Here is a 13,847-nt window from a genome sequence, read left to right as displayed (position 1 = left end):
GCGGAATGTTTGAGCACGGTGAGATTTGACAGAGAACATACTAACTATTGACACGACAGTTAGCTAATTAAAAATTTACTTTTCCGATATTTTTTGTTTCTTATAAAGTGTATACCTAGATCAATTCTACAAATCTACTGAATTTTAAAGCTCTTAATTTTGTTTGTAACATGGTGATATAAAGATATTATTATTTTATTTTAAAGTTAAAGATCTGAAACCGATCTGCAAGCTTTTCAAACATGGCTGTCCATTGAAAGAAAATTACTCGGATACCTTTCTGTACCTAGTGAGTATTAAATAGGTATAAGCGTACATATTTAAAAAAAAACCAATATTTTAACGAAGTTTAATAAACTGTATATTTTAAATGTTTACCTGCATTTTAGAAAAACCAAAAACACTTCTGTGTTTTAAGATTTTTTAATATGAATTTGCTGCAACGAAATTTAAATTAAGATTTGTTCTTATAGTAAATGGTTGAGTACATAATATGTTGTGGAACGAATCATCTTAGCATGAATAATTTACTACCACCATATTTTAGGTTGTTAAGTTTGATTTCTATTAAATTGTTAAGTTAAAACCAACAATATGTAACACATCGTAATAAACACATACATAAAAAAATCACATCATCATCATCATCATCGTGTGTGTTTTTCCAATCATCATGTATCGTACATTGTAATAGGTAGACATCGTGAGGCTGTAAGCTCAGTTTGGAGTATACTGATAATTTTATTAGGCTACATCGATTATTATACCACTTGTTACAATGTTATACGAGTGTACTCAGTTTTGTAAATACATTTATGAATGCTGCAATTTCCCCGTGTATTTTTGGTTACTAATTTGTCCGATTAAATGGTCACTAACTCTCAGCTACAACCCATTTGATGATGTTTAAGATCACCGTTCTCCACGTGACTTATATATACACGAATTTTCATGAAAAATAGTCCATAGATTAATTCTTCCTTTAGATATCGTGCATACAGACGAACATGAATAAACTGGTTCAAGCCAATAATGAAAATGAACACTAAAGCAATCTTTGAGCCTATAGAATCTTTAGAAACGATGGGTTGTTTAAAAATGGTTTTTGTTTGCTGTTTTGTAAATTAGTCGTTAAGACTTCTATCATATATTTATGTCAGAACATTTAAGTTTATCTCTGTGAAATGTATTTACTCCCGTAAACTTACGATGTTTTAGTGAGAATGCTATAAAATTCAACTATCAATCATATAAAAGTATTTGTAATATTAATACATAATTTATAAACTATTTATGACTAATAAGTTAAATTAATGTACGTACTCATTACTCAATCCTACGCTAATCCTGTTGCAGGAGGAATGACGTAGAAGAACTATTGTATAAGGGGTAACACCAGCCTAACGCAGGTACATGTTGTTAAGTAAATTATTTGGTGTCTAAACTTGGGCAATTATAGTGATTCCTGAGAATTAAAGTGCTAACAGCATGGATTGAGAGACATTCTGCACCTATTAAGGTAGGAGAAGTGTTGCAAAACTGAACCTACGCCACAGTCATGTGAAAATGTGCCCTTGACGTTTTTAATCCTTATTTCATATAAACGAAAATGCAACTGAAGCAATGATTAAACAGAAGTTAAAATATATTATACTAAACAAAATAAAGTTTCTACTCATAAGGTTTAGTACTTATAATACTAAGATAGTAACAAATAAAAAATGAACAATTATTTATTCTAAATTTAAAATTCATAATTAAGTCAAGGATTATAGCATACATTTACGTATTATCAGTGTCAATGGTTAAGAATCTCAAAAGTTACATAACATTTTTCCTTAAATCTTATTTCAGGTTTTGCGCGTGTAAGAGCATGCATTTCTGGTTCCAATCGATTACATTTCTAACAAAACAGTTAAGTTCTGAGCCTTGATCAAGAAAATATATGCATATAAATATGTCGGAAACCTCATTCGGTTAAACAGCGTCAAATTTTGATGCTGAAAATTCACTTTCAGTGTCTTAATTGAGCTTTCCTTGATCAACCATCAAGAAAATATATACAAACGAAAAAAATACTAAATAATCCAAAACCATATACTTTCAGGTCTTGTAGTTTACTTCCGGTTTGAATTATTTTCAGTACCATGATGTATTTCCATATTTAAAATTGATTATTCTGAATTCATAAAAACTCACTCCATAATAATGTATTTACGGATTTGAATTCGCATTGTTCCCCTGTTTTAGAAATTAAATACATAGGTTGTTTTCCAAACTATAAGTCGTCAAAAAGTGCGTACTAACGGCACTTACAATGTACTTCTGTTTAAGATATTTAAAGTACATTATCAGAGTTTACCTTTTTATAACGACGAAGAAAAATATGTTTGCCTACATATAACTAAAAAGTTACTGAGGTCAATAAATGTGTATTCCGACAGTTTAAATTCACTTCTGGCCTAATTTATTTATGGTTCTATAGTTCAGTTTACGTTGATTACCTGAAAACACATAGTCTTCAATTAGCTAAATAGTATGACATGGTAAGTTTTGGAACACATATTAAAAGAGTCTGCGATATTTCTGGTGCTGTGTAATAATTGATGTTTATGTTTTTAATCTGACCTAGAAAATGTATACATAAATAATCTTAAGAATACTATGGTCAAATACCATCTATTTCCGTTGCTTTGTTCCTTATGCAGGAAGGATAAGTGAAAGAATAGAAAATTATTTAAAAAAGGTAATGATAAAAATTTCCTACAGTAATGCCTAATTGCCTTAATCAATTAAAGTTTTGTTGTCCGTTATTTGTGATTTCCCAGAATTTTTCTTCAAACAAGTGACAGGTAATATTAAAACACACTCAGTATATCCCGAGTGTTGAGTGCATACGAGATTGGTTCCTGTTGAGTGTTTCTGTAGGAAGAGAGGTAAACACAGAACGGAATACATCAACTGGACCTTTCCAATCTTAATATCACGTCGAAATGGTAATATTTATCTAGTTCTTCGGAGTATTTGTATAAACGATTGCCTAAAGGTACGGTTCTAGGAGTGTAAAGTCAACAAAAAAGTATAAAAATATATGATTCAACATGGTTTACATTTTATTATACACACACACACACACACACACACACACACACACACACACACACACACACACACACACACACACACACACACACACACACACACACACACACACACACACACACACACACACACACACACACACACACACACACACATATATATATATATACAAGTGGTATCTATATATTAAAATATAACAATCTTTCATGTATTTTTCCAATAAAAATTGTATAAAACAGGTGTATCTTTATTATTGAACAAAACGAAAAAGGATTGAATATCAGAAACTTTTTTGACATAATTATGCTTCTTATAAATTTTATGAATCTAGTATATAACCCGGTGAAATAGAACGAAAATAAAATGTGAATTAATGAAGCAAGGAAAACTAGTAAAATAAGAGTAAAAAGGCGGAATATCTACACAATAACAATAACTACACAGATTTCAAAGTAGTTTATACGTTTCAAACATCAGTTCTTAATCCGGTCGATAAATACATACAAACCTGTAATATTAAGTAAATAATTGACATGTTTGTATCAAAGAGAACATCTAGTTTAGGAAACAGCGGGAGAATCAAATATACTCCCTGTGGTGGACCTTTGTCACCTAGATGTTCTTGATTCCTCTCGACTGTTGTCTTGTTCTATCCACTCCAAAGGGCTCTGTTGGTGACCTCATGTTAAATTATCTTGAGCATAACAACAACCTGATTGTATTTTGCCGCTATGGCAACTTTATGGGCAATATTTATCCTCAAACAGTTTTTCAGAATTGTAACATTGTGATAAAGGTAACCAATCTGTTTATTGGGGCAAAAAATTATATTAAAATACAAGAATTTAACGTCATATCAACATAAAAGTTATCAGTAAAATACAGAACATATTACCTCCCCTATAAAACATCCTAAAATATGACCCGTTATATATACAGGGTGTATATTATGTCTGGAAACACCCAAATATATCCTTTAATAATTTAAATATAAATTTGAAACCTCTTACAATCGTGATAGAGATTGGGCATCTACTTTTTGGAACAATGTTTTGTTATGTCACACCAACGGGGGACGTCCTGCCGAGGGTATCGTGAATATTCTTAATGGAAGCCTATACCTTGTGATACATAATTTTAAAGGTAATAGCTTACTGAATTGAATGCCACAAACCGCATCTCAAGGGAATTATTCTATCAGAAAATAGAGCATTTTTAGTATTGAAAATTTACTGATGTTAAACAATGTAATTTAACATGGTTCTTGCCACAAAATGTGTTACACTAATTTTTTAGCATTTTTTTTAAATGTTCAATTAAATAAAACAAAAATTTCATTTTAAGCTGGTTCTATTAGCACAAATTTGCCAGTTTTTATTACAGTACAATTATGGAAATACTTATGTTATTGATTTCTTATTACAAATAAAAAATAATGTATGCTGTTAGAAAAGTCTTACAACAAACGTTTTACCTGCATTTGGTGTCAAAGCAATTGTTCGAACTGTGTTCCTTCTACGGTTTGACAATGAGCCAATCTTGTGTAAAATGATTCGACAGAGTTGCCTAACATTTCTTCAGTTATCAAAGCAATCTCCTCTATAATCCTGTTTCTTAGGTCTTCCAAATTATGAGGCTTTCTTCTATAAACATTGGATTTTAAATGACCCCATAGGAAATAATCAATTGGTGACAAATCCGGAGATCTTGGAGGCCATTCGATTTCTCCTCTTCGGCCAATCCATTTATGAGGAAACCTTAAATCCAAATACTCTCTTACCTGTCTCCCATAATGGGGTGGAGCACCATCCTGCTGAAACCACACATTATCAAAGTATTCTCCTGATGCAATTTGAATAGCTGGGATTATTTCATTTTGGAGCATATTGTAGTAAAGTTCGGCATTTAAATTTCCATTGATGAAAAAGGGTCCAACAATTTTGTTACCTAAAATTCCACACCATACGTTCAGTTTTTGTGGTTGCTGTGAATGGGACTCAGTAATCCAATGTGGGTTTTCACTAGCCCAGTAACGGCAATTGTGCCTGTTAACATTGCCATTTAGGAAAAAAGTTGCCTCATCAGAAAATAGTATGTTGGTCAGAAAATCTCTATTGTCATCACATTTGCGCATCACAAGTTCACAAAACTCAACTCTTCTGTCGTAATCATCCTCACTTAACTGTTGGACTAAATGAACTTTAAATGGTTTGTATTTATTAATTTTCAAAATCTTACTCACAGACATAGGGTGCATATCATGTTGCTGTGCAGCTTTTCTGAGCGATGTATGTGGGTCTTCAATAAATGTTTGCAAAACATCTAGTGCATGTTCTTCATCTGTTGCAGATTGTATCCTACCCGACTTTGGCCGATTACGTACACTCCCTGTCATTTCAAAACGCTCAATAGTTTTTGATATTGTTGAAACACTTATGGGATTCCTTTCTGGGAAAGTGTCATTAAACAAATTACAAACTTCCCGATAAGATCTTTGACGATCGCCATATCCTCGCATCATCAACAGAGTAATTCGTTCTCTTTCAGACAATTCCATTAAAATGCCAAATAAAAACTGAACTACTGTAATTAGATAACTTGTTGACAGCAATGCTTCAGAGACACTGATTAACTCGACAGGAATGATATGACCTTTGTCCATTTGTAATTCCCAAGCTTAGACCTGTCTAGTGAAAGCTCCATGCTCAACAAACTGAAACCTGTAGACCAGATGATTAATAACACAATAATGTTTCTCATAGGCTAGTGACCTTTGTCTCTTTAAACCTTCCTGCTGACTGGAAAAACACCAAGTACAGATTCATAAGTAATCAGAGAAAGTGACTCATAAGTTTTATTCATTGTAATAAAAACTGGTAAATTTGTACTAATGAAACCAGCTTAAAAATAAATTGTTTATTTTATTTTAATTGAACATTTAAAAAATGCTAAAAAATTAGTGTAACACATTTTGTGGCAAGAACCATGTTAAAATTACATTGTTGAACATCAGTAAATTTTCAATACTAAAAATGCTCTATTTTCTGATAGAATAATTCCTTTGAGATGCGGTTTGTGGCATTCAATTCAGTAAGCTATTACCTTTAAAATGATGTATCACAAGGTATAGGCTTCCATTAAGAATATTCACGATACCCTCGGCAGGACGTCCCCCGTTGGTGTGACATAACAAAACATTGTTCCAAAAAGTAGATGCCCAATCTCTATCACGATTGTAAGAGGTTTCAAATTTATATTTAAATTATTAAATTGTGTAAAATAGAGAAGAAATTAATATAGAAAAGTAAATAAATTGTTGTGAATAAATAATAACCACAGATGAAATGAACTAAATATTGTTTCCAGATACTTTTTAAATTTAGACGTTTTTCGCCAAGTTGAGTCTATATGGAATTTTGATATTTAAAACCAAAGAAAAAAACACACACAGTGTTATATCTTCTTGATAATATACAACATAATCCTTAAAACGTGATTTTATACATATATATATATATATATATATATATATATATATAAAAACATTACTACACCTAATTTATGGAACGTCTATGGAAAGTCCTCAATATGTTTTATTGCCAATATATAACAATCATTATTAGACATTTGCTGCATCGGAACCGTTTATAATGTAACAATAGGTTTATCATGTATAATACGTTGGTTAATCTGACCAGGAAAAATTTAACCATAATCAAAGCTTTAGGTCTAAATGATGATTACTTCCCCCATCGACAATGATAAATGTGTAACACTCAGCAGTATTAAGCCACCCTCACAGAGATGTTTTTCTCGGGATAATATCTTGAGTTAAGGGAAATGTTAGGGTTTTGAGTTGCAGTGTCGTTAACGAGCAAAAACTCATAATATATCGTTTTCAGTTTTAGAACGCACTTTCAGCTGATTCTACCCCAAAATAATCACAGTTTGTTCATGTACAATACTCAAAATGTGTCAATGTCGTCATTATTAATATTAATATTTTATACCTACTATTAGGTAATTTTTTAGGCAGTTTTTATTATTACAGTTATTTTTATTAATCCATTCATTCATTCAACGACTCAGAAGTGCTTCTACTTAGTTATTTAAAATATAGCACTTGGTGTTAATTATTGTACACAGCCTGTATTCAAAATGATGAATTAACGCAATTTGTCTTTGTACTTAAATAATCTGTAGCAGGAAAACAATATTTTCGAGCAGTAAAACTAATTTGATATGACTTAAGAAACATAAACACATATATCATAAACAATCAGAATAATAATAATAATAATACATTCATTAAATGGAATGAAATGTTCCTAAATTAGATCTCAAGAAATATTTGACATACCAGGCAGGATACAATACAAGTTATCAATAGTAGATCAATCAAATTAAATTGCCGCTTGTCTTGTAATAGTATTCGTTCAAAGAAAAGGACTACTAAGAAAAAGGGGTGAATTTCAAATTTACTAGTAAAAAAGGGACAAGAAGATATGTGTGTCTTTGCCAGATGCATTTGATGCTATACGCATAATAGTCAAATGTTTTGAATTACTACAAATAAAATATTATTTGTAAATTGATGATATGTTTTTAACATAATGATATAAAATAAAATTTTATTTGTTTAAATAGTGTAGTTAAATATTGAGTTTATGTAAATAGAACGATACTAATATTTATAAAGTTCAGGTATTGTATTTTTTTTAAAGAAAGGTACTTATATGTCTGAAAATTGATAACAATATTGATTCTTACTTAGATAAAAAATTAGAGTTATTATTATTATTAAGAAAAGAAAGAATAATGACTATGATTTGTATTGTGTACTATGCTTAGAATCCTCGCTAATATTACAAATGCGTAAGTGAGTTTGTTCGTTTTTTACGTTTTACGCGTAAGATTTAACCAAGTTTACTATATTTCACATAGACATTATAGAGTTCCTGGTCATTATATAGGTCTAATCTTATTTTGGAAATCCCTGTGGTCTACTCGCTACTGGTATTATTTCTGATTTTTGGTGATCTTCATATAGAAGCAGTCGATATATTACGCCTAAGCCTGTTAGGAATGATATAACTTGAGACGGTGTGATTTCTATATAGCTCATATGGTCGACGTACTATGTAATCACACACACACTTAAATTACTGCATGAAAGCGAATTCGTTTCAACTATTAAGTCAAAACCAAATTTTCACTAAAACACATACAAGTATACTGTTTTCTCTGGTTAAAATTAAAATGAAATTATAGTAACCATCATTTTAAATTAAAAACGAGACAAAACTCAATACGTATATACCCGTAGGAAAAGAGTTTCAAATATAACTTTCGATGACGATAAAATGCCTCAGTTCAACGTCATCTAACCTAGACCGCTTTTATCACGTCCCAATTGCTGGGTAGAGTCGAACCACGGGGTATAGTTTCCATGTTATTTATGGTACAGTGATAATAATGCCACATCTCTATTAAATATGAAATTAGATAGGTTTAATTATATTAAGTAATACGTGTAATTCCTATAGTGGACTCTTCTACACTCCGGGAAAAAGGTAAATACATGTCAATAAAACTATTATTGTATAATTTCATTTCGTTCTTGAATTTAGTTTACCCTTATCGGAGCTACCAATACTTGGTCATCACAGCTTGTGCATTTCACTTTCATGGAATGGGGCTATAAAGTTATTAATTAGCCCAGTCTTATTATCCGAATTTGGACAAAAAAACCAATCTTGTGAATTGCTTTGAATTCTGTAATGATAGTAACGATGCAAAACTAAAAGTAACATTCTCACAGTTATACAACTGCCATTATGTGGAAATCCACGAGTTAGAAGGCTAACTTCATTACCCAATGCCATTTGAGTGTTACAGGGCAATATTTTCCTTACCTGCAATTCCCAGGATCGCTAACCAGATTGGGTTTTGGAATGGAATCGGAATAATTGCCATATTGGATGGTAATGGCTCCTGGAACCGTTATTGCTCTCTGACCTACGACATGACCCCGTACATGGAATTAACAGCAGCCGAATTTGCATAGTTGCCGTTAGTTTAAAAATTTTCTGTATTTTATGGTGTCATACATAGTTCAGTAATTAACTCAAATTATAATTTTTTCTAACTATTATACTGTAGATTGATCTAGAATGGAAGAATGCGTAACTAGTAACATGGAACTATATCAACATAGCGATGCATGTCTGGTATATGAATATGTCATAACTCATGGTAATGACTAATGATGAATAAGAGATCTGATATTGTGTACCATTCGTAGACATCCTTGTAATCAATACGTATAGTATATGAGAAATAAAGTAACTGTGTAGCGTTTCCTGATATTTTAAAACTTATTAGCAATATCAAAGAACTGTATTGATTTGGGCGTATAACCCAGACCACCAACGTATTAAAGGTTCATTTTATAAGAACAGGCATCGAATATTATGGCATTAGGGTGGTTTTTGATTTTGTGCATTTCATATATCAACTATATAACAACTGTATGATTACAGCCAAATGCTTAGTATTATTCTTCTTTCGTTAAAATCACGTGATGTCGTGCTTGAAAAAATTAAAAAACTGCAAATGTGGTCAGATGTATATTAAATATTGCCTATGTGAATTACTTCAACTTTATCGATTGTTTTCACAGTTCATGTTATAGTTACTAGGTTACTTGTAGTGAATGAAAACACACAACCAGTTGCTGTGTTAAAACGAGGGAGATAAGTGGTTTTGATTTATTGGAAATAATAAATGTTTAAAAATATTTTTGTGTTAGATTCGTCAGTTGGTTACAAATGTTAATTACATCAACGGAAAATCAAGGAATATGATTTAAGCTTTTCGCCCCCTACAGGAAGCCTTGACCTTAAAATAAATTAGGATGGTTTACTGCGATTATCTAGAATTTATTCATGACGAGACATTATTGCATGGGCTGATGCTTACAAAGGACCTCTTGGTATAACGCAACAAGTCATTCTGAAGGCAGCAATGCGAAGATGTCGGCAATACTCCTCAGAGGCAATTTATTCTAAACATCGATGTTCTAGTTGTTGAGCAATTTATTACAGTATTGGTTTTATTTATGTATAAACATCATAAATATATGTCCGGAAAATTAACCCATGATAACTCTGCCAGAAATGCTGCCTGCTTGGAATTAAGATCACGAAGATGGGTTACAAAATTTTCCTAAACTAACTCCTATTATACATCTAATGGAATATACCTGTTTGGAATTATGAATACAGAGCTAGTAGAAGAAAATGCATAATTGGTAACAGCTTCAAATTATAGAGATTGTACTAAAATTATATAATTTGTGTGTAAGTCTGCATATGTGTTTTTTGAGGAGGCGGTATTTTTGCGTAGAGGTATGAGTGTGGTTGTGTTATTTATCACATTTATACTTCAAAGAAATAGACTTTTTACTAATTAGGACTAATTACACTCCGCTTTCCATTTTAAAAGAACTTTACATTCATCTCACGCCAGCTTACACACTATTTTACATGCAGCTTGTTTGTCAGCAATAACGTTATTAAACCAATAAAAGAAAATTGAAACAATTTATCTTTGTACATTTTTATCAATTGTTTTGGATAAAAAATTTTACATAAATTATATATTTTTATCACACGGTTACGGAAACACTCTTGAAACTCTCCTGGGGCGTTTATGTTTACAGTAAATAGGTTAGGATGGCCAAATTCCTAGCATACATGAAATTAAGTTGTTGTTTAGATTATTAAAATTATTTCGAAATCATCGTGTTCACTTGCATACATGCTGTTTCCCTACTACGACACATTCGAAACTTTGTACGATCGTCATTATAAAACCTTACGAGTTATCGAAACTGTGTCAACTTTAATTATGATACAGATGGTATGTAATCAAATGACGAATTTCGCTTACGCTCTCCTAAAATAAAAAATATGAAATTAAGATAAAAAAATTTTCCATTATGGAGGTCAACCTTAAAACTTCTTAGGGAACACCCTCAAATTGTTTCGTAATATCTGTTTTAAAAAGCTCACTAGATCCATTATAATTTTTTTTTAATATTCACTTTTACTTATTAGTTTAGGTTTTACGTCCTAAAACTATTATTTTTTTAATTGTTATGTTTGGCATATTGAAGGACCACTTTGAGAGTAATTAAACGCGGGAATCAAAAATCAAATGAAGGTAATGTTCAGTAGACAGTTAGTATCGTGTTCAGTAATTCAGTAATGTAAATTACCATCATCAGTATAAGAATGTATTAATATAAAAAAAGCAAGAACCAAATTAGCAGGAAATCAATTATGATCGTATGAGGACGACTTAATACATTTTAGGCACTGTAGAATCTCATTATAATGTACAAATTAGTACTATATCTTTGTAGTGTTACTTTTTTTACTCATATGGGAAATTTACTCACTGCTTCTGAGATCTCTCGGTCATCTGGCTGATCCAGCTTACGGTATGTCCTAATTTCCGGAAGTTGCCACCTTCTGGAAATTTCAGCTCACAGGCACATCTTGAACTTTGAAATCCCTGAGTCTGGAATAATTCGGTATTAGGCAGGTTCCGGTCTTTGACTCATCCAGGTTTTTAGAGCACTTGGCCTATGGTAGCTCTCCAGTTCCCCGATTTTTGCAGGTGAAGGATGTTGGCAGCTTCCGACCTTTGCAAGTTCTCAATTTCGTAGGTCTCAGCCTCTGGACGGTGCTGCCCTCTTTTAGATCCCAGCAATTAGTATCTCCCGGCCTCTGGCAGGCGCGGGATCTAGTAGTTCTCGGTATCCAGCATCTCTTGAAGTTTGGAATAGTCTCAGGGAGCTTCCCATCACTGCTGAGTACTTTAGATCTTCTTAACACTTTTGAATTCTTATCCCTAAATGTTATCTTTCATATATGGAGCGTATTGACGATTCATAATTGAAGCGATAGCTATTAAGGTTTTGATTAAATAGTTTTTCTTTCAATATATCAAATGTATAGATACATTAAGTAACAAGTTGTGCGGAAACAATTGTTTATCCGGAGCTATATTTTCTTCGTTCACAACTTACGGTGTACTCGTACATTCATTCCATTGTAATTTATTCCAATTATGGTTTAAATTCACCGAGTATGAAGGTTTCAATTGCATAATGAACTGTTATGATCCTAGATAATCTCTCCGTTTACTCAGAATATGGGGGAAAATTTACCTTGACTAACTTCTGTCTATTGGGATGTTCATCATTCGAAGTCTTTTTAGTGCAAATTACATCACATAGAAAGTAGTGAGTGTTAGTAAGCCAGTTTTGCAGACCCCATTAAACCTTAATAGCTTTATTTAATAACATGGCATTTATTCGCTTCAGGGATCCCCTATTCACTATACCTAAATTATTTTTAGAAATCCTCCTATAGTGTAACATGAAAGAGGAAAGTTATGACAATAGACAGGTTCGCTGTCTACCCTTGGGTAAGGTGATTTCATTGGGTAGGTTTGTGGAGAGTGGTCAACCTTGAGTACGTCAGGCAGTCATGTAGTTAAATTAAACAAACTCTTGTCTTGATATTCAAGAAGCATTTTCAAATAAAAATAATTCCTGTTGTAGTAATGTTTAATAAAATTAAACTCTAAAACTATTAATATTTGCATTTATTTTTAATAATTTTTCAGTTACCTAATATTGAAACTTATCAATTATATATTAGTGTTGCATATACCTGAAATAAACCTTTACCAAGACATGGGTCACTTTACAAGCACTACAGTGAGAACATGATCCAAGAGACAACAATGTGCACAGTGGCCAAAACACCTCTTATGTTTCATCAGCAGTGTTTGTGTGTACTGACACCTCTGAGTGTAATGAATTACACTTGACAATTCTTCCTATCAATGTTCTTATTCTGGTAGTGAGTCCAGCATTTAAATACTTATAGGTTTTTAAATAATGAATCCATTACATTAATATAATTGTGTGAGATATATCTTGTATTACGAAAGCACGATACGTGCGCTAGTTTATCAGTTAATTACGACCGTGCAATTTCTTGAATCTTGCTTGTCACAGTTCAGTAATTTTAACAAATTAGAATAGTGTTCCAAAATTTCTTAACTCAAACATCATATTCAAATCAATCTTCTTCCTCAAAATAGTTAAAATTAACACAAGAGACAGTTTCTCGCGGTTGATAAATATGATATATCCTTCCTTAGAAACTATGGTAAATAACTCCTGGAGATAACCGAATAGAAGTAGGAGTTTTCAGTTACATTTCCAATATTCAATATAAGCTACATTTGAAAGTTATAGTTCACTGACCTAGGCCTAAGAACAAACTCAAGTGTTCTAGCTAAGTTAGTAGATCATCAGCTCTACGAACATCAGGCAGCTAGCAGCACATCCACTAACTGCAGAGTTAACATATGGGGGTAAAAGGTGGATTAATAGGAGGATGTCGGAGTGGAACAAGCTCCTTTACTAATGAAAATATTAGTTTTGATTCCACTCAGCCACTAAGGTTGACAAGAGGAGGCAATCACCATTAACCCTACAAAATTCCACTACCCTCCTGTGTGATATATATTTTTGAATATGTACTATTTGAATACTTTCATAATTATGATAATAATGTACTTAGATGGCGATTCAAAAATTATATGTACAAAAAAATACAGTTCTCTATAGAGAGAATATTGAAACGCAGTTTGGAGGATTT

The sequence above is a fragment of the Homalodisca vitripennis genome, chromosome 6, assembly GCF_021130785.1.
Source record: "Homalodisca vitripennis isolate AUS2020 chromosome 6, UT_GWSS_2.1, whole genome shotgun sequence".
NCBI classification, from domain to species: domain Eukaryota; kingdom Metazoa; phylum Arthropoda; class Insecta; order Hemiptera; family Cicadellidae; genus Homalodisca; species Homalodisca vitripennis.
The sequence above is the reverse complement of the archived record's forward strand: the minus strand, read 5'-3'. Positions refer to the sequence as shown.